The 22305-nt window shown below is 48.5% G+C and overlaps 3 non-coding genes across 3 annotated transcripts; 1 reads left to right on the top strand and 2 right to left on the bottom strand.

Annotated features, from left to right (window-relative positions):
- Positions 1-6044: 6044 nt before the first annotated feature.
- Trnat-cgu lies at positions 6045-6118 on the bottom strand. The gene has a single exon. It is a non-coding gene; the product is annotated as a tRNA-Thr (tRNA).
- A 10534-nt stretch (positions 6119-16652) lies between these two features.
- Trnaa-ugc lies at positions 16653-16724 on the top strand. Its single transcript has one exon. It is a non-coding gene; the product is annotated as a tRNA-Ala (tRNA).
- A 5465-nt stretch (positions 16725-22189) lies between these two features.
- Positions 22190-22261, bottom strand: Trnaa-agc. The gene has a single exon. It is a non-coding gene; the product is annotated as a tRNA-Ala (tRNA).
- Between the last annotated feature and the right edge of the window lie 44 nt (positions 22262-22305).

Here is a 22305-nt window from a genome sequence, read left to right as displayed (position 1 = left end):
TCCCAGGTTGAGCCTGACAAACTAGAGGAACTCGGTTTCCCAGGCTGAGTCTCACAAACAACAGAGAGTCGGGCTTTATTTAGCACTCATAACATTTCTAAGCAGTTTAAACTTTAAGCATCTCAGTCAGGTTTTACCTCCTTGCATCCTATTTCAGGGACAAATCCGCTTGGGAAGGAAGCCGAGCTCGAGGGACAGGGAAGAGGCAGTGTAGAATGCTTTCTCTTTTGTTTTTCAGCAAACAAGGACTCAGCAGAGAGCTGATCTTCCTCACAAATGCTTCTACTTCTCTTTCCCAGAGTTAGGGGAGAATTTTCTTGTTTTTGTTTTTTTGTCTTTGGTCTTTTTGAGAGGGGTCTCTGTATGGAGTTCAGACCGGCCTTGAGCTCACTTTGTAGCCCAGGCTGATGTCGAACTCGCAACGATCCTCCTGCTCAGCCTCCCGAGTGCTGGGATTACAGGTGCGTGCCACCACGCCTGGCTTGAGAATTTTCTCTTAACCCTGAAAACTTACCTTAACTGTAGTCTCAAGAAAAGAGCATGGGGGTCTGTTCCTCAGTCCAGGCTGGGTCTCCTGGCTTTCATTCTGTCAAAACCCTGCTTCCGGTAGGTGAAGTTAAACTGAGCTCAACGCCGCCTCCCCCTGTCCTCCCACTTGTCTCTTGTGTGTGTGTGTGTGTGTGTGTGTGTGTGTGTGTGTAGAGAATATTAATATTTGAGAAGATTGGGTAAAGGGTACAGGGGAATCCTTTGTCTTATTTATGTACATTTCCATAAAAATAAATTTTTTCTTTTAAAAGTAAAGCTTGAGAAAAGAGGAGTGAGAAACGGTCTGACAGCCGAGGCCACTGGCTGGTGTCTGCACTCAGCCATGTCAGATCCAAGACGCGCCACAGACTTTGCTGCTCAGAACCGCACCCTTCTTCCCTCCTGCGCCTGGTCAGCCGCCTTACTGCCGGCCTGTCTCTGTAGCACACTAATGTCTTTTGTTTCTGTCACAGTAACGATTTGCTCCACTGAGTGAGTTTTGCTTGCCCCACAGGGGAGAGCAGCTCTGCGTCCAGTGGCAGCCACCCCACGCCCGACCCGCAGCCGCACTCCCGACCTGTGGGAGTTCTTCACTGGGCTTGCACAGCAAGGAGGCTGACAGCTCTCCACTGAGTTGAAGACCTACAAAGTTCTTGTAATTCTCCTTAGACCATCTACCTTGGAGTTCAAAAGAACGTCGAGGACTCACCCTCCAACTTCTGTTATTTTGGCAACTAGAAACTTCTGAGCAACGGAATAGAGAGCTGAAATGACCATGGAGAACCCCCAGGTAGCATAGCTAAATGCTTTCTAAAACATCAGCAATTCGTTGTCATAGGTGAAGAGGGAACGAGGAAAACTGTCTTTGTTACTGTTCTATACTTAAGCAAAGGCCAAGAATATATCTACTTTTATTTTGATGCCAAAATTTTACTCAAATGCCTTGAAACAGAGTCACTTGTGAGCAATGTTTCCCTTGTGGTTGTAGAAATAGCCTCTCAGTTTTGGGGGCCTTGCGCTCTAAAATTTGATGCCAGTTCCTTTTGATTCGTTCATGCATTTACACTGGCTATATATATATTTTTTTGTTTGTTTGTTTTTTAGTACCAGGAATCAAACTCATGACCTTGCGCTTGCCAGGCAGGCACTGTGCCACTGAGCTAAATCCCCAGCCCTTGGCTATATTTTTTGAAACCTGCTCTTTTTGTTTAATTTAAATTTATTTATTTATTTATTTATTTATTTATTTTTCTTTTTTCACATCAGACGGGTAATGTGCCGACATTGTAACAAGGTTCGAGGGAGGCACATCTCATACAGATGGCGTGAACGCCCAATCATCACGCTCATGAACCTAAGGATCCTGTTTAACTTAAATTTGAAGAAAACAAACAAACAAAAACTTAGAAGAAGCATCACAAAATTCAAACATTGTGAAATTTTTTCTTGGCCAGTCATTTTCATATCCACTCCCACAGATTTTGGTTGCTCTTAATGTAAGATTAAACTTCCCCAGCATGGCCTGGGGGAGCCTGATGTGGTCTGGCCCTGGCCCTCATCCCCGCTGCAGGCACCCTGCCTTTCTCCCAGGCCAGGTGCTCTGCCATCTGTCTCTGTTGCTTGGTCTACTCACTTCCTCCCTTTTTACACTGTCTCCTTCACAACGGAAGTCTCTCCTCCAACCTTCCCATTCTCCCAGTTTCTTTCCTCACAGCCAGGATGCTGTATTTGATTGTCACTTCTCATTACATAATTCCTACCCTCCTGCCCCAAGCTCTTGCCTCCTTTGGGAGAGAAAGGCGCATCCACTTTTTGCACTTGGTATGCCAGGTGTTCAGTAGAACACCACAATTATGGACTTAATGGTTTAGATCTAGAACATTCCTCCAGTCTCCCGTGCTCAGAGGGAGGGCTCTGGAAGGTGACTGGGACGTGGTGACACCATTCTCATTAGAAGATTGATCCACCGAGGAGTTCATAGCTGCAAGTGCTGTTGGGAGGGGGCTTGGTTGAAAGAAGAGGAGAATTGCTGGGCTTGTGCCTTCGCAGGTTATATCCCGTCCCCAAATCCTCCTTTCCCTCTCTGCTTCCTGGCTACCTTGGGTTGAGCGCCATCTTTCAGCCGTGACCTTCACTATGATCTTCCCTGGACTGTGCAGCTAGCCATGGACTGTATTTCCTGAACTATGAGCCAAATCCAACTTCTCCTCCTTTAAATTGTGAGTCTTGGGTATTGCGCTCCAATAACAGGAAAACTGACTGATACAGAAAATAGGTAGTGAAGAACTGGAGGGTTGCAGGGCCTGTACCTGAGCATGTGGCTTGGAAACATTTGGAACTGGTTTGCAGGAAGAGTTCAGAAAGGTGTGCAGATGCCGGCTAGAGAAGCCTTACGGTGTTGTACGCAGTGCCTAATGAGTGATTCTGGTTGAGTTCAGAAGACCAGGATGCTAACAGGAATGCAGACCATAAAGACCAGACTTACAAGTTTCCTTTGGGACAAGGATTCCACTGGCAGTTGGACTAGAGGCCCTGTGAGTTACACTCTGACAAAAAAAAAAGGTCTACATTTTGTTCATGTCCTGAGACTTTGCAGGAGACTGAGATTATGAGCAGTAGACTAATTAATCCAGTGGAGGAAATTTCAAGGCAGTGCACACAGACTGGACATGGGTACTGCTGGCTGCTTCTAGCCTGATTTATGGTGAGAATCCAGAGCCCTGTGCTAGATGGGCCTCCCAGGGAATTGGTTCTCTAGGATTCATTTCATGGGCGCTCACAGACTGCAGCCATGGTCCAGAGGGGTGTGACTAATGCTCAAGCTGGTGTTGTCCACATGGTGCTTGTTTTTCATGTATGTAGAACACAAGAGTCATGAGGTCAGAAAGTGTATCAGTTGGGGTTACTGGAGGAAGACCCCTCTACAGTGTAGCTACAGGGTAGCTTACAATGGCTGCCTACAGATTCAGGTGTGAGAGAGAGCAGTAGAGGGCAGGAGGATCCAGCAAAGGTGGAAGGTCTGGAGCTCATTGCAGAGTTCCCTGTGAGTGTCTAGTGGGAAGCTGAAGGGTCTGTGCTGGAAGGCTGAGGAGGCTGGGCTGGAAGCCTGGAGACAGACAGCCAAAGGGGATGGTGAAGATTGGGCTCCTGTGAAGAACCAAACGGGGAGACTTCCCTCTTTCCCTTTTCACTCCATCCAGGTGACAAGCCTGTTGGCTGGCGCCATCCACACCCAGGTTGGGTCTTCCCTCCTCAGCAAGTCCGTCATCCGGACACATCCAGAACTGTGCTAATCTGCTAAGCATTTCTTACTCAAGTTGATACCATAATAAACTATCGCAGATATCAGAGGAAGGCGTGGAAGGCTGGGCAAGGAAACCCTGAGAGGACACTGCCTGAGGTTTTGGGAATGAAGCCTGAGATGCAGTGGAGACCCCAGGAATTCAGAGGTGCTAGAGGCATAGAACATCTGCTAAGCAAAGCTGCAGGCCGTGAGTGGAGATAGCCCCAGAGAGGCCATGTGGGCTGCAACCAGCAAGGCCACACAAGTAGGGCTCACCAGGTTCTCTGAAATTCACATTTTTACTACCGTTTGCCCTAGATGCCAGATATGGAACTACAGGATTTAATATTTGTTACGCTGGATTTCAATTTTGCTTTGGTCTAATTCTTTTCTATTCACTTCTTCCTTCCTTCCTTGCATCCTTCCTTCCTTCCTCTCTTTCTTTCTTTCTCTTTTTGAGACAGAGTCTGACTATGTAGTTCAGGCTGGCCTTGAACTCTCAATGATCGTCCTGCCTCAACCTCCTGAGTACCGGGATTACAGGTGTGCACCACCACACCCGACTTACTCCTTTCTTTTTGAATGGGGATATTTATCCTGTGCCATTGTATGCTGGAAATGTTTGACTTTTCTTTTTGAATTTTACAGGAGCTTGCAGCTAAGAATTTGCTTTGAGTCTCAGAGACAACTTTGAACTTGGACTTTCCAGCAATGCTAGATGGACTAAATACATTTTATACGCGGTAGACATAAGCCTTTGGCAAGGCAGATGTGGAAAGTTATGGTGTAGATTTAGAATGTATCCCCAGGGTCTCACATGCTCAGAGGTGGGGCTGTTGGAGGGTGACTGGATCAGGAAGTCACTACTCATCCGTGGTGAGTCGATGAGTTCATAGCTAAATGTGCGGTCAGGAGGTGGCGCCCTGTTGGAGGAGGAGACTCACTGGGTTTGTGCCTTTGGCGGTTGTATCTCACTGCCCAGAATCCTCTGCTCACTCTGCTCTCTGGCTGCCATGGGTTAAGGAGCTTTTCCCCACTGTGCCCTTCTGTCATGATCTTTCTTGGAGCTGGCCAGCCATGGACTGCATCCTCTTATACATGAGCTAAAATAAACCTCTCCTCCTTTATGTTGTGTCAGGCATTGTGTCACAGCAACAAGAAAGCTAATACATCACCTAAAATAGATGCGGGGATATCTTACATTGTTTGAGACCAGCTTTAAGAGGAGTTTGTGTGCTGCATGGAGTTTCTCCTGAGCTGAGGTCAGTGATTGCATACCAAGAAACATAATGTCACTGCCAGGCATAGTGGTGCATGCCTATTATCCCAACATTTGGGAGGCTGAGGCAGGAGGATCACCATGAGTTGAAGGTTACCCTGGGCTACATAATGAGTTCAAGACAAGCCTGGATTACATAATGAGACCCAGTCTCAAAATAAACAAACAAAAAAATAAATAAATGAGATTAGCTGATATTTGAGATCATGAGAAATATCAGGCTTTAATCCTAGCCTCATTATTTACTTTTTGGCTGTAAGATTTGGGCAACTCACTCTGTTGGGAGCCACTGGAGCTGGAAATTGGCCATATGTGTGAGGGCAGGACAGAGCCAGAGGGCCTCAGGCAGTCTACTACCTCAGTCTTCAGAAAAGCATCCTGCCTGGACAATCACAGTCGCTAGGCAACATTACCTGTCTTGATACTAACTTTGCAAGAGTATAAATAAACGCCCCTACTGTTGAAGTGCGTCCTCTTTCCAATCAGGTAAGAGGTCGCCTCCACCTGACCCAGCTCTTGTCTTTATTGTCCTCAGTTCCTCTCCGGGGTACAAGAAATCGACAAGGCCCATTGCATCCTCTCCCATCCTCAGTTTCTTTACCTCTACACTGCATAGTTCTGCCTACATGGGTATCTCTGTGGACTGGAAGTACTGAGAAAGGATAGGAAACGCAACATGGTGGTGGTGTTCGTGAGTTACATCCATTTTCATATACATGAAATTTGAGATTGTCTGCACTTTGTATTTTTTTAAAGGTTCTAACTAATAGATCTTTGTATGTGTAGTTTCATTTCAAGAAGTTCCATGTCCATGACAGATCCCGAGCAGTAGGACACAGCTAAGTCCTAGTGTGTCCATGGCAGAGGTCCTCTGAGAAAACCTAGATAGAATAGGATTAGAGTATTTGATGTGAGTAAAGATGTTTTCAGATCTAAAATATACTTCACCTATTGAGGCCCTGCTGGGATTTGAACCCAGGATCTCCTGTTTACGAGACAGGCGCTTTAGCCAACTAAGCCACAGAGCCAGCTGTTTTTCCTTTTCCTTCTGAGATCATTTCCAATTAGGAGAAAAGCTGAATTGCCTTTAGGATTATCCCGCCCGCTGGCTCCTAAGAGATGTTTGCGGTAAAGGCAAAATTGCTCTCTTCAAGCCCAGCGAAGCACACGCCCACAGTCAGGAGCGTGTCCCCCCTGTGGGGGGACAACGCCACCTAAGTTTTGGTGTCGAGGAGGTTAGTGAACTTCTGTCACATCAGTGGTGCTGTGGCTGTTGGAAGGCAGCACACTTCAGCTCTGAAAAACAAACAGAACCTAAAACCTTGGGGCTCTGCAAGCTGCCTCAGGAAAAGAGGGGATGCCAGGAGGAGGAGCTCACTGAGAGCTCCAGGTCCCCAGGCGCTGGTGACCTCTGCCCCTGCGGGAAGATGCTGGGTGCTGCTGTCCTCAAGGATGGCGAGGCTAGTGCCAAACTCTGCTAATGCTGGACCTGCGGATGTGCGAGTCCTCCCATCACACGGTCTGTGTCTCCTTATAACCTAGGTGCATCCTCCCTGTAAGCTTCATTTCTAGATTACTGATAATATCTAATACAATAGAAATGCTGGGTAAATAGTCATTGTATTGTTTAGGGGATAATGACAAGGGTAAGTACAGGCGAAATTTGTTTTTAATGAATGTTTTCAATCTGGGGTAGGTTGAATCTGCAGATACAGGACCAAGATGCACAGTGCCTACTGTAAACATTAACTGAAAAATTCCAAAATTAGGAAGAGTCCTTGCGCTGTTAGGGATTGAGCCCTAGTTTCCTTTCGTTAGACCCAAAGCGTGGGGCTGGGGCTGGGGCTGGGGCTGGAGCTCAGTGGTAGAGTGGGTTCAGTCCCCAGCACCACACACACACAAGAAGAAGCCAAGCTGTGCTGAAAGGGTGGGAGTCACCACTGTGCTCGGCACCCCCGGCTCCTCCTGGGAAAGAGGATCCAAACGTGGGTACTCGCTTCACCAAGCAGAGGCTAACAGGGCCCCAGCTTGGGGAGGGTCTTGATTTAATTAATTTTTTGTGTCAGGAATCAAACCCAGAGCCTTGCACATGCGAGGTGAGTGCTTTACCGCTGAGCCGCACACCCAGGCCTACTGAGACTCCGGAGTCCCACAGCCTTTACTAATTCCTCGCAAATCAAATGTTTGAAGCATGTCCAGTTTTCAATCCCACTCAGGATGTTTTTACAGCGACTATAACTCATTTTCCTGTTAACCAGCAGGGTCACACCCACCTTCTCCTCCTCCTCCTCCTCCTCCTCATCATCATCTGGTACTGGGGATGGAACCCAGGCCTCGTGCATGCTGAGCCCCGGCTCTGCCGCTGAGCCACGCCCCCGGCTCAGATGGTACTGTTGTGATTTAATCCAGGCTATATGAACAGGCTGATATGATTAGGACTACATCGCTGCTTCACTGACGTGACTTTCTGAATGCTAATTAGCTGAGTTCATTGTGACCAAGACTACATAAATCTCAGCCACAGGAGTACAACTGAGAAAATATTTCCGGTGAAATAGTATTTAGTTGTTGCCCAAGAAGAGTGATGTGGAATACCTGCCGTGTGCCAGGCATTGAGATTAGTTCTGTGGCTACGGCTAGATATGCAATGGCCGCAGGTGACAGGAAATCAATAGGAAATGTTGGCAACCTGTGTATGTATAATAAAAGAAGTGCAAGGTGGCAGCACCTAATGTGTGGTTCTCCAGTTCAGTACATAGCACAGCACTCTGCTGTGGGTACATTTTTTATATTGCCCAGTTAAACTGACGCTTAAATTTTTCCCTTTAATTTATTTGAGTTTTGTTGAAAATGAGGTGTCCCATTTCTGTCTTTCTGAGACACAGTACCCAGCCCACTGGAACTTAAAGGAGAAGAGGTTTTTTTGTTTTGTTTTTCTGTTTTTTAGGAGGAGAGGTTTATTTTGGATCCTGCTTCAGAAGTCTCAGTCCCTGCACTGTGGCCAAGGGCACGGCAGGAAATGCCTGGGGAAGGGCCGGGGGCAGGGCCTGTGTGGAGGACTCACTCACTTCAAGGCTGCCGGGAAGCTGAGAGAGGAAGAGCCAGGAGGAGATGTCACCTTTCGCCTCACTCTCCGCCCCCGGGCGGGCTCTGCTTACCCCGCCTCCCAACAGCAGGTTGGCTATACCTGCCCAGGTCAACCGCCTCCGAGACCTGGGTGTCTACCAGGGCTTGAGGCCTCCGGAGGCGTTCTTCATCTAAACTGGTAGTGTCCAAACCTCCGGCACATGGCTGCAGGGGGCTCTTTGCATCCCTGAAAGCTCCAAAAGGTTCAGCATCATTGAGGTGCGCAATGTGTATTTCTCTGGTATTTCACAGTCAGTTCCTGACTATATTTGGACTGCTTTCAAGTTAATGGCATGTTTAACCCGAATAAGGAATATCTACTAACGCGGGGTGAAATAAATGTGACCAAGTCCTCAAACCAGGAAGATCAGGGAGACACTTGAAGTAAAATCATGAGACGCTGAAGGGGCAGAATCAGTGGATCAATACCCAGCACGGCCCTCGGGGAAATGGAGTTACGCTCAGGAAAATGAGTACGTGACTGAATGGAGCCCTGTGAGAGTCCGGGCCAATTCTACTCAAAAGTGCAACTGTGTTCCATTCCCTCCAAGCTGGGCCAGGAGAAGACCCAAGAAAAGCCTGTGAAGGGCTTTCGAGAGATTGTTATTTTAATCAGATAACACTAGACCGTGAAGGAAAAAAAAAAAAAAAACCTTGTAAATGCTATTTATCTATTGCTGCGTAATACTTTACAATTTGTTGGGTTTCGATAAAAGTTCGGTCTCAAGAACCTGGAGGCTGGGATCTCAGGCTGGGTGCTTCTGGACCCGGTTGTGTTCTGGGGCTGAAGTCACAGCACCTCAGATTTGCCCGGGCACGTCTGCTGGGTAGGGACTCCGCTTCCCAGAAGGCTCACGCGCGTGGTGGGAGCCTCAGGCCCTCCCCGGAGGATGTGAAGAGGATTCAGACCAAAGCTGAGGGCACTGCAGGAGGGGAGCGCTGGAGCTGAGGCTCAGGCTCCTGGAGGTCGGCAGTGAGGCACCGTGCCCAAGAGTTTACCGCAACACCTGACACTGGTAAGTATTCAAAGTACCTACAAGCAGAGCGAATGAGTTGGTAGATAAGAAAAGCGATGATTTTATACGTGAATAAACAGAGGAATATTTTTGTTTGAAACAGTTTGGTTCACAAACGGGAGCATCTGACAAAATTTTACTTTTGTTTGCAAGGTCTGTGTCAGGTGATAAACACGACCGTGGCCCTCTTTCCCACATAGGCAGAAACGTGGCCATCTTTCCCAGGGTCGTGGAATGAATTATGTTTGTGAACCAAAGTATCACTGTATTTTCAGTGTCTGAAATTCTGAAATTTGCCTTGAATTCTCTCAATTCCACTAGAAAAAATGGAAAATTTATTTTAAAAACGTTATCAACAATAACCTAAGAAGGTACAGGAAATCGAATTCAGTAGACAGCTACTTAAAATTGAATCAGGAGGGCCGGGGAGGGAGCTCAGTGTGCACAGCCTGGCAAGCGCAGGGTCCTGAGTTTGATTCTCAGTACTAAAAAAAAAAAAATTGAATCAGGAATTTAAACAACTTTTCCATAAAATATAATTTCCAGTCTGAGACAATCTTGCTGGAAAGTTCTATGAAAGCTTCAAGAAAAATAACTTATACGAAATGTTCCATAAAAAATTTAAACGTCTCAGTTATTTTAGGGGAGAAGTGTAATACTGACACCAAAGGAGACAATAAAAGAAAGGAAAATTGCAGAGCTTTTTCATCAATAGAGGCAAAATCATAAAAATAACCAAGCAAAAATAAAAACAGTTAAAAATATATCGCTGTGGAATGGGGTGCTATGAACTGTTGGTGTCCCCATTCGCTCGCGGAATCCCCACTCTCCACCCCGCTACCCTCCTCCACCTCGCTGCCCCCCTCCACCCCCTCGCACTCCCTCCACCCCTCCACCCCCCACTCCCTCCATGCCCCCACTCCCCACTCCCTCCACCCCCATCCCCGGCGAGGCTTCAGGAGGTCCGAGTGAGGAGGCCCCGCCCCCGAGGAGTGGGCGCGCTGTGGTTTGAGCACCAGCAGAAGGCCTCGCGGTCAGACTTGCAGCCTCTGGAACTGTAAGTAGTAAGTGCTGTCCATCCATCCATCCCTGCTGTTCCGTTATAGCAACGTGAATTGGCTAAAACATGGAACTTTAGTCAAAAGGGTACATGTACCAATGAGTATTATAAAATCATTACTCGTATTCAACACATTGGGGGATTAAAAGAAAAAAGCAAACGATGATCTCAATATTTTCAGGTCTCTTCCTCATTATTAAGAAGAAAATGGAGGTAAAAGTTCTAAACAGCTTTTCCAGCTCTGAAATTCACATAATTAACCGTGGACCACTTTGGATCCTAGAACATACTTGGAAAGGAAGGAGTAAATCTTGCTTTTTTTTTCCTTTTTTTTTTTTTTTTAAACACAATCTCACCATGTAGTACTGGCTGGCCTCTAGCTGATGATCTTTCTGCCTCAGCCTCCCCAGATCAGGGATTACAGCTGTGCACCACCTTAGAGAGATCACAACTATTAACACATATTTACAGGAGAAAAGTTTTTGAGCCATAATTATGTCTGGGTTTTGCAACATGATTGACTTGGAATTTTAAAATCAGGAGGTTGGGGAAGCCTCACCCTGGGGCCAGCTTGACCTGCCCACCATGGACTGTGAGTAGGACTGCGGTGTCTCCATCCAGCCCTAAACCTCAGCCTGATTGCTGGGAACAAAACCGAGAAATTTGAGGGCCTTTGTCGTTCTTCTTTCTCAATGGCTTCCTTCAAGTAGGTGACCCGTGTGCACAGTGTCATTTGCCTGACCCCAGCTGACTGTCCCGCTGCAAGTTCAGGGAGGGACTTGGCAAGGGATAAGAGAACAGGTGTGCCGCCTCCCTCACTAGATCGGAGCCCTGGCCTTTGTTAACTTACTTTAAAAAAAAAAAAAATAGACCTTCCTTTTTTAGAGCAGCTTAAAGTTCACAGCAAAAGTAAATGGAGAATAGTTCCCAAGGGCCCCTCGACCCACAGCCTCCCTCCATACATACAGGGCTAGATCTGTTAATGTTCTGTTGAGGACTTTTGCATTTAAATTCGTGAGAAATATTGGTCTATAGTTTTCTAATATTTTAGGAAAAAATTATACCAATTTTCCACAATTTGTACCTGAAGGCAGAAGCAGAGGGAATGCTGGCCTCATATAAGGGGTTAGAAAGTATTCTTTCTGCTTCTGCCTTCTGGTAGAAATTGTGGAAAATTGGTATAATATTTTTCCTAAAATATTAGAATTCACCAACATACCTACCAGATCCTAATACTATCAGCCCACTCAGGGGCCCAAGGGAGATTTTCGCAGTGCGATCCCCAGGTTAAAGAATGCATGTGTGCAAGACATCAGCAACAACAGCAGGCAGCATGGAGCAGAGCGTAAGAGCCACCTGCATTTTTATTGTATTTTTTTATATGGAATGTTATCTATTTACATTCTTACACACAGGCCTCACTGGTGCATGCATAATTGTCCACTACTAAGTCATGCTGACAGTGGGGGCATGTCCTCAGGGCTCACCGGAAATGTCCTTACATGCCCTGAGGTTTGACTCAGTTTGAGTGGTTCCCCACAAATATTTATTGCTTTGTGCCCATCCAGCAGAGCTCTCAAAGTTCCAGGGGGAAAGGATGTTGAGAGGATAGAGAAATAAAGATAAGAGACAGCTGAGGTCAGGTGGAGCGCTTTCTTGGCTGGGAGGAAAGGAACTGCTCTGACGGAGACCACTATGAAGCAGCCCTGAGCAGGACTTAAATTAACGAATTAGCTTCTTATGTTTACTTGTGACTCTGTCCAAAGCCTTGGACACTTGTCTGAAAGTGGGTGACAGACTCATAGTAAGTGAACCTCTGTGAGTCACTAATCCCTATTAAAATTTTTAATGGCAGATGAAGCCAGAAAGCCTCAAAGGATAAAACAAGATCACAGCCAAGGTCACCTGGATCCGATCTCAACTAGATAGAGACCATAGCCTTGTGGAATCTCACTCCTGGGTGGATTAATTTAATCCACCTTAATAGGTATGCCTTGAATGTGTGACGGATCTCCAGCTTTAGCTGCTCCCTACAGTTTTGCAGGGTTGTTGATTATTTCAATTTTTCAAAATGATACAGGCCTTTAACCAGGCATAGTGGCACATGCTGTAATCCCAGCACTGGAGAGGCTAAGGCAGGGGGATCACTGCAAGTTCCAGGCCACCTTGGGGTGCATAGTGAAATCAAGGCTTGCCTGAACAACATAGCCGGACATTGTCTCAGAAAACAAAACAAAACTACCACTACTACTACTGCTACTGCTACTATAGACATAGACCTGAACTTGTGTGGCGGCACACGCTTGTTATCTCAGCACCGAGGAGGCTGAGCCAAAAGCCCAGCCTGAATGACATAGCAAGACCCTGCCTCAAAGAAAAACAACAACAGGAACACACCACATAGACCTATTAAGGGTATCTTACTTCTTGTGTGAGTCAATAAGTCTACTTTTTTCTTTTCCTTTCTATTGTAAAATATTTCAGCATAATAGGGCAGAAAGAGTATCATGATGAGTTCCCGTGTGTCTGTTCATCCCTTTTATTATTAACTTTGGTGTCTTAGTTATTTTTCCACCCTGAAACAATACACAACACCCACAGCTCCATGAAGGATAAGTTCATTTTGGGGGACCGTTTTTAGTTTTCAGTCCACAGTGGCTGGCTCCTGAGCGGGGTAGCGTGGCAGAGGGGGCTGGCAGGGGGACATGGCATGGCGGCGGGCCGGCAGAGAGAGAGCAAGGGGGAAGGAGGGCAATAAACTTCCAGGCCACGCCCCCAGTGACCCACTTCCTCAGACCAGGCTTCACCACCCCTGGGGAACCACTCACACTGCTTCTAAGCTCAGGGGTGTCAAGGGATACCTGAGAACAGGACCCTGCTTGTCTAGCACAGGTGCATAGTGGGATGCAGTTATACAACCATGACTTAGCACAGGTAAACACCCATGCCCTGGTTACAGCGCTGTGTAAGAATGTAAACGTGAGATAACAACCTTTATTAGAACTATACAATAAAGACGCAGGCAGCCCTTGTGCTCTGGCTCTCTGCTGCATGCTACCTGCTGTTGGTGATGTCCTGCCCATGTGCATTCTTCAGCCTTGGGACCTCACCTTTGAAAGTCTCCCTTGGGCCCCCTGAGCGGGCTGACACCTCCCAGCCTCACACTCAGTTATACACTCGTCAGAGGACTCATCCAGTGATGAGTATCACACCCCCAGGATCCAGTCACTTCCCCAGAGCCCCATCTGGGAGCACGTGGGTGGGAGGGACATCTAAATATAAACCTGTGGTATTAATTGTCAGTTTGAATGAGGACACCCAGCTGATTTGAGTCAGCATGGTTGTCAGAACCATGAAAAAGAACAGCAGGGAAGGACCACAGCTGGCTGTCCTTGTTTTTTGTTTTGTTTTGTTTTTTCCAGGACCGAGAATCAAACTCATGACCTTGCATTTGCCGGGCAGGCGCTGTGCCACTGAACTAAATCCCCAGCCCCAAAGCTGGCTGTCCTTGGAAGAGCTGCTTTTGTTCAGAGAGGACTCAGCTGTTCTCTTTGCAGGAGCCCTGGTCCTCACCTTCGCCTCGAACGTCCTCTCATGGCTCTTGGTGCAGACTTATATGAGACATTGCTGAGGGCTCCAGACCTTCGGCTGCATTCTCCTGACCTTTAGCACTTGGACAGATCTCTTGCACTCTTCTACATTTGGTTCTGTGGGTGGAGATTGTCAGCTAATCTTGTAAATTTCTGTGTCTGGCATTAAATCTGTTTCTTTGCAAATACTGACTATAACAAAACCATAACAGAAGATAATCTTTTATAATCAGTATAGCTCTAGGATGTAATTCTATTCTTATGAGTGATTAAAATGAGGCAGAAGATGTACATGTATCAACTCCCCATGATGAATGTAATTATTATGTACTGCAAATAGTTACTAATAAAAATGAAATGTTTTTAAAATGAGGCAGAAGCCTGGCATGGTGGCGCACACCTGTAACCCCAGTACTCAGGAGGCTGAGGCAGGAGGACGATTTCAAGTTCGAGACCAGCCTAGGGTACAAAGTGAGCTCAAGGCCAGCCTGAACTGCATAGACAGACCCTGTCTCAACAAGACAAAAAAAAAAAAGAAGAAGAAGAAAAAAAATGAGGCAGAAGAGCTGTACAGTTTCAGAGGCTGGATCACAAAAAGTGAGGTAATGTGGTCAGTAATGGAATTAATACACTTAGCCTTTGCATGAGCTTTCTTTTATATGGGTTTTGTTCTATATTATTAGAACATAAACATAATTTTTCCTTGTATTATTTCAGTATTGACGTCTATTTTTCTTACTGCTGTTTGGCTTGACTTCACCTGGACAATTTTTTCTTTTAAGTAAGATAATGACTATTTAAACGCACATAATTTATCATACTAAACAAATTTTCCACTCTTGCTATTTTTCCAAGACACATATGTAAGAAGAGGAATGAATGTCAATTTTAAGGAGTGATTTTTAGCACTAGTTGTAGTGTATAAAGTTAGACAGTACAGGCTCTAAAATAAGAAAACCTGATTTCGGTCTTGCGTTTGCTCAAGGCTGTTGTTGGAATTTCACTAGAAGGTCTGTGGGGAGCAAGGATGAGCAAGGCCCGTTGTGAGCGCTCGGTGCTTCTGTAGGTGCAGACGCAGATACCACGCACACCTGTACCACAGGGTGTTACCTCTGTGGGTGCATACGTATGGGTGCTTGCTAATGTTGGGCTTATTCTCTCCAAGATGTTTTCCTAAATAAGTCCGCTGAGAAGGGAACATTGGGTCAGTCACCAGGAGCTAAGCACCGTTAAACAGCTGCTAGTGGTGAGCAGTGTCTGCCTCCGTCTTTCCACCCGGCTTTCACGACCACAACTGGCTTAGGGGCCGTTCTGGAAGAATCACCTTAACTTCTGTCCTCTCCAAGCTCATTACTTGAAGATGATAATTTTTGGATACTAATTTTCAGGCCTCCCCCCCAATATCAGAAAATATTACTCTATTATTAGCACATCTTGAGAAAATTGGGTTCTTAAAGCGAGAGGTGAAGTTATCCCTCCACTCCCGGCAGGTAAGGCGGGTCAGCGGGGATGCATCCAGGTGGCAGCGTGGGACAAGCCAAGCGATAGGTCACGCTCTGTAGAGGACGGCCACGTCCCGGCCGCAGACCCCTACGACCACTCTTTCTTCTGGTCTCTCTACTCCAAATTGCAGAAATGGTTTAACTGCGGTGGCTGACTTGTGATGTAATTGAGGTGTAATTCTGTCAAACATAGGAAGTGGAAAAGGCTGGGATATCATTAGGCAGACAACCTCCGCAGGTCTACAGTGGGCCTGAGGAAGGAAGCTTACGTTGTAGGTGTCAGGTACTGGGTCCTGGCAGCCAGAAGCTGAGCAGTGTAGGTGGAGTCCATCCGACCCCCGCTGGAGAAGGCCAGTGCGAAGGACTGGGCTCTGTCCTGCAGGTTGAGTAGCTCCTCCGTTTGACAGGAGCGTCATCACAACCTCCAGAACCCCTAGTTTGTAAGCCAAGGCCAGCGTCCTGGTTAGTGTCCAGGGGTGCAGGGACCTGGACAGAGACGGCAGGACGGCAAGGGCGCTGTGTGGGACCAGGGCAGGGGGCAAGGCAGTGTGCCGGGAGGGTGCTGGTTGGTCACTCTCAGACTTCCCTTTTGACCGTTCCTCAAATCCACCTGTCCTGCTTCCGCTTCAAGAACCAAACCAAGCCGGGCATGGTGGCGCACGCCTGTAATCCCAGCACTTGGGAGGCTGAGGCAGGAGGATCTTTGCAAGTTCGAGACCAGCCTGGGCTACAAAGTGAGCTCAAGGCCAGCCTGCGCTGCATATCGAGACCTTGTCTCAAAACAAACAAACAAACAAACAAACAAAAAACAACAAAAAAATCCCCAAACAACCAAACCAAAACAAGTTCCTGTTTTAAAACCAATGAACATTCTGTAGAACTGAGGAAGAAAAACTGAGTCAGTGCGAAACAGGTCTGCCGCGAGGCACAGCAGACTACCGGGGTGGGCGCAGCCGAGCTGAGTGGAGCGCGAGCGAGGACGCACTAGGCTGGCAGGAAGGTCGCTTTTGGGGAACCTCGGACCGAAGACGCCGCCAGCGCCTTGCTGGGCTGGCCTGAGGCTCGCTCCCTTGCGGTCACCCTCAGAGCGAGGTCAGCTCTCCGCGCGTGCGCTCAGCGGGCCGGGGGGGGGGGCGGGCCGGGGACGGACCCACGGCGGGGCGCGGGGCTCTGGAACCCGCAGCTGCATTCCGCGCCGCGGAGGGAAACCCGGGCGCAGCGCGCAGCAGCGCGACGGCCCCCAGGCGCGGGGAGAGCCCGGAACGCGCGGGGATGTAGCTCAGCGGTAGAGCGCGTGCTTTGCATGCATGAGGCCCCGGGTTCGATCCCCGGCATCTCCATCCTGGGCCCCCACTGGGTACCTTTTACAGTGAGATGCGCATTCGGAATTTCCGGGAACGCTGAAATGTTGCTCAATTTATTACCACATTACCAAATCAGGGTCACACTGCCACTACTGAAGGGGGTGGTGTGTGATCAGAAGTCGTCGGGAGGGTTCCCCCGGGTTCCCCAGCTGCTTGCTACCTCTCCCGAAAGAGGTGACCTTGATCTGCGTTGTGGTCTGTGCTCTTTACTTAACACAAGGCCCCACGCAGGGTCCCCGGAGAATCCCGGAGACACCACCCACGGCGGTTCGCAGCGGGGAGAGACGCGCAGAGGTTTGTTGGGGAGGGGTTTAGAAGTCCTCGGAGAACGGACGGCAGGCCCTGGAGAGCGAGAGGCCGGCTGCGCGGCAGCTGGGTAGTTTGCCTGGTTGCAGGTGTGGAACAGGAGGGTTCCAACCACAGAGAGAGCCGTTTGCGGGAGAGGGGAGAGCTATTCACAGAGGAAAGGCCCTTTTACAAGCGGCCAGGCTTAGCGTGACCCAAGACCCTTAGGAATTTCTTTCTTTCTTTCTTTAGATGTGAGTTCCCTAGAAGGAAAAAGACCTGAATAACTTGTGTGTCCTGAGCTGTAGTATTTTTTTAAAGTACAACTCTAAAATTCCGATCTTCTTTGTCTCTTTTTATCTGTTTTACTTCTTCTGTCCTGCACCGCATACCTGTTGTTACCCTGGCCTTTCCCAGCCTGCCACTTTGGACTGTGTGTATCCAACCGCTGTGATCCTGAATGAGGCCTGGTCTTGCTCCCGGCATAGTATTTTCATCTCATTAAGACCTGAATGGCTGGCACCAGAGTGGGTCATCCACAGACCAGCCACGATTGGTCCCCAGCACACCAGGGCCCCTGCCCCAGGAAGGGTGGAGAGATGGACTGGGCAGTATGTAACTGCCGGTTTGCAAATATTCACCCCTGTTGTACAGGCTTTTAAAATTTTTGCTGTGTGTTTACTTTGCTCTACACTGTCATGGACAGGGTCTAAGGAGATCCGCAAAGTGGAGATGCAGCCCTTGCCCCACCCACAGAGCAGGGTGCAGGTCCCACGGTTTCCATTCCGAAAGAAGTCAGTGAGAGGCATAACAAGGGTCGTTAGGCAGAGATTCAAGTGCACACGTGAGAAAGGGAGCCTGGCACTCAAGAGGGAGAGTGATGCCTTACGGCACAACCGAAGGGCAAGTAGGTGTTTCTTTGGGCAGTGGAATTTGTGAATCTGTAGACAATTTGGGCTGGGTTTACAGGAGAAAATTGATGGCCCCCCCCCACAGGTAAGAAGACAGTGGCTCACTTCACGGGAGAAAGGGTGCCCCGGGCTGCAGGAGAGAGGCAGGGGCCTCCCCGAGAGGCCTGTGAGGTGCGCGAGAAGCTGGTGCTTCGCGTGGGAAAGATTTTACCAGTAGTCAACGAATATAGAGAAACGAAGGGTTCATTACTACACTGTAGAGACCACTGGGCAAACCCGAGAGAGGACGCACCTGTAGTGAAAGGCTGGGACCTTCATGTTTGATTTTAACTCAGGGGAGTCCGGAGACATCAGCCAGGACACTGTCACCCGGTCACAGAGCGTCCAGCCCAGAGGCAAGGACAGCCGGGCTGCTGGAAGGCTGAGTAATGTTTTACTTCCCAGGGTCCAGTGTGCACGGCATGGCTAGAAACAGCCCTTCCAGGTAAAACTCATGAACAAGTGGGTGAAGACTGAGTGTGTTAGTGGTCAGGAGGACTGGAATAACACACACGTTTGTGCTTGTGGGGACTTGGATGTTCAACTGACCTGGAGGAAATGGTGTTCCTCGGGGTGGAAGTTTTGTGCGTAGGTGGGCAGGTGGGGAGGTTGTGCTCTCCTGGAAGCTGTCCCTCAGCTGCGGCTGGCCTCGAGGACAACTGGAAGGGATGCAGGTTCCCCCATGGGGCCCCGTCTTCTGTATTTCTTAAGGTCAGGTTTCTGCCCTTCATCTTATCAGCTACACTAGTTTGTGGACTTAAAGTGTCTTCACAGAGTTTAGATGTGATGAAAAGCCTGGAGAACCCTGGGCAATTCTGTGGCCTGAAGGTGCTTTGTCTTGAAAGTACAATTTTTAAATTATGATTTTCCTGTCTCCTTTCTGCCTATCTTTATTATCTCTGTCCTACCTCAACAGGACTCGGACCTCCTGCCTTGCTGGTTTCAGCTGTGTGCCTGGAAATGGCACTGTTATCCACGGCTCTGGCTCTCCCACGCTCGTGAGTTTGTATTGCATCTCATCCTTGTCAGCCCCTCTTAGTTCTTCTTTTTCTGAAGGCCTGCTCTATCTTTCCCCACTCTTATTATTTTACTTTCTGTCTTCCTTTTGGGTTTGCATTGCTGGATACACAGCAGGACAGTACAGCCGCCCCACACAGAATCCTGCCAGGACTTGGGCAGCTCTGTGGACACATGCTCTCTCCCCAGTCATGCTGGGCAGGAGTGCTGTGCCTCAGGAATGACGCTGGACCCTCAGGAAGGATGCTGGACCCTCGGGAATGACGCTGGACCCTCGGGAAGGATGCTGGACCCTCAGGATGGACACTGGACCCTCAGGAAGGATGCTGGACCTTCAAGAGGATGCTGGACCCTCAGAATGGACGGCTGCCTCAGCCACTGCTGCTGTCAGGGGCTAGGCTGCTCAGCGGCAGGGAGCTGCTGCCCTCATGGAGACAGTTCATGTGAAACGGCCGAGGGAGCAGGAGGGCACAGCCAGGACGGGGGATGCGGATGGGCTGAGAGCTCCGCATCCATTCACTGGGGCTCCCGTCACCCCGAATCTTCTCTCCTCCACCTCCTGCCCACCGCCTGCTTTCCACAGGGGCAGATCCAAAGATACCCCACAAACATCTTGCACCCTACCCTGCACCTGCAGGTTTGCTTCTTTGTCTCTTTTATGTCTCTTTTTTCTTCTACCCTACCTCCTTATAGCTTTTTATTTGAAAGTCTTTTCATAACATGTTGCAGTTGTGGTTTTTGATTTATGTAAGTTGTCTTGGTTACTTTTTTGTTGTTGCTGGGACAAAATACCTGACGCCCAAAATTAAGGAAGGAAAGGTTTATTTCGCTTACTATTTGTGGAGGTTTCAGTCTGTACTTGGCAGATTATAAGGCAGAGTGGCACATGGCAGAGGGCTACAGCTCAGGGTGGCAGAACACAGCACAACAACCAGCATACACCAGGGAGGAATGGGGGAGGAATAGCCTCAAGCACCCTCTTCCTCTCCCTTACATATGCAAACTATTCACCCCAGGGCGGGTGCAGCTCTCACACCCGTAATCAATCAAACTTTAAAAGCCTGCCCCATGGCCGTATGAGGCTTTGGGGGGACACCCAGACACAAACCATAACATAAGAGCTATCACTGATGTGAGTCAGTACATGCACACTGTGTTGCTGTGTGTATATTTCATGGATTGTTGCTAATAAATGCACGGAAGCCTCTGGCGTGTGGACACGCTGGCACTGTGATCTAGTAACATGCTTATCTGTCCCTAGCTCCCAACCGGGAGCTTCTGAAACCCTTGGGATGGAGGCTGAGAGAATCTTTGGTTTGAATGAGGGTTTGGCCTTTGACCCCATTCCTGACACAGGCACCTTTGTAATTCTCTGAATGCAGGGCATCTTCTGCTCTGATGAGTCACCCCTGGGTGAGCCCCTATGTGGCCTCTGGGTGGGGTCCAGGTTGTGAAGGAAACCAACCAGTGTGAAGACAGGGCTGGAACCTGCGGAGAGAGGAGGGGTTCGAAGATGGAGCGATCACCAGTAGCAATGGCTTAGCAGGAAACAAAGCTGTAGAACCCCGAAGCACAGAGCCGGGAGAGCGTCTGCACTGCTGGGGGTGTGCGGGTCCTGGACGGTGCGAGGACAGCAGAGGGCATGGAGCGCAGCACCCCAGCCCTTGACCATGCACCCCCGGGCTGTGTCCTCTGCGCCATCCCACGCAGCAAGTGACAGGGACAGTAGGGGAGGCTTCCCGAGGTCTACAGCATCACAGCCTGAGGACGTGACCTGGGCCACGCAGCTCCTGGGAGGGGAAGGGGCCCGACTGAACCTCGGGCTGGGACTCTCACCCGGAAGCCTTCTAGCCTCTTTTTAATAGTACCACCATATTATCACTTCCAGCACGTTCACGGACTTTGTTAACGTAATGCTCAGTTCAGTTCCAGTGGTTTCACTTTCCCCGTGCTTCACTTGGCTCCGGACCCACTGAGAGTGCTGGCAGTCGGGAATGCCTAAGCCTTTGGTGCTTGCCCTTGCTCGCCTCATTCTGTCTCTGCTCCTCTCTTCCCCAGGCCACTCTGTCCAGGGGAATTTTCCATGTGACGATTTGGCTGATGGCATCGTTACTGGGTGACTGTGCACCTCTAGTATTATAAATTACTGCCAGAAACATGAGTCTCATTTGTTTGACTATGCAACAGTTTAAATCTTTGAACATGAGCGGTCCTGGCTAGGCTATGTTTCATTTAACCTAGGGGCACAGGATGTATAGTCTCCTCACCTTTGATGATGGGGAACTTCTCACGGGTGTTAGGGGTGCCAACCTTTCTCGTGTCTAACCCTTTAGCTGACACCTCTGTTACTACATTAGGTAGGAGTGAAGATGGTGGATATCCTTGTCATAAAAAAGATTGAAATGTACTGACCATAAAATACCTTCAAAAGGTTTAAATTGGTGGTATAAACCATAAAGACCTAGTAACAATATGTAGTATGCAGAATATGTTAATATACATTAATAATATGTAATATGCAGAATTATGTCCAGAAAAACATCCTTAGAAATCAGTAAGAAGGGACAACTTTTAAAAAAATTTTTCATACATATGTCAATCCATATTTCAGACTATGTCTGGCCTGGGCAAGTGCGCTTTCTACTGGGTTGCTTGCTGCACAGAGATGCCCGTGTGTGGAGTACTTGTTTGGGACGCAGAGGGCGGAAGTATCTGTAGCTCCCGGTGAATTCAGCAGGCATCCCTCTGCTTCCCCCGTGTTGGCCAGATCCACCAGGCCTGCTCCAGTTCCTGGTCCTGCAGTGCGCTGGGACTCAGGCGCTGGTGCTCAGAAGGAAGAAACAAGGTCTTTTCTTGTTATTTCACCTCCAGAGTGTTTCTTCTTCCAAGAATTGTTTATTTGTTTGTTTTGAGATAGGGTCTCACTACACAGTCCAGGCTGCCCTTGAACTTGCAGTGATCCTCCTGCTTCAGCCTCCGGAGGGCAAGTATCACAGTCCTGTGCCACCACACCCACCTCCCAAGAATTCTGTAGAGTTAAAAAAATGTATTACTTTCCTTTCTGCTAACGTTAAATTGATTTCCAAAGAAAGATAATTTACTTAATAACAGGCATTCCTGACTGCCAAAACTCCCGGAGCCTGGAGGGAATAGAGGCAAAATGAAACCACAGCCTGCCGCAACTGTCTCTGGAGGTGCTGGGGATCGAACCCAGGGCCTCGTGCATGCTAAGCACGCGCTCTACCACTGAGCTACACCCCCGCTGGACAAGGGATGAGGATCACCACAGATTGAAAGCCAACCTG

This window comes from Chinchilla lanigera, unplaced genomic scaffold, assembly GCF_000276665.1.
Source record: "Chinchilla lanigera isolate Chin_1 unplaced genomic scaffold, ChiLan1.0 scaffold00064, whole genome shotgun sequence".
Classification (NCBI taxonomy): Eukaryota; Metazoa; Chordata; class Mammalia; order Rodentia; family Chinchillidae; genus Chinchilla; species Chinchilla lanigera.
This window is presented reverse-complemented; position numbering and strand designations above follow the sequence as displayed.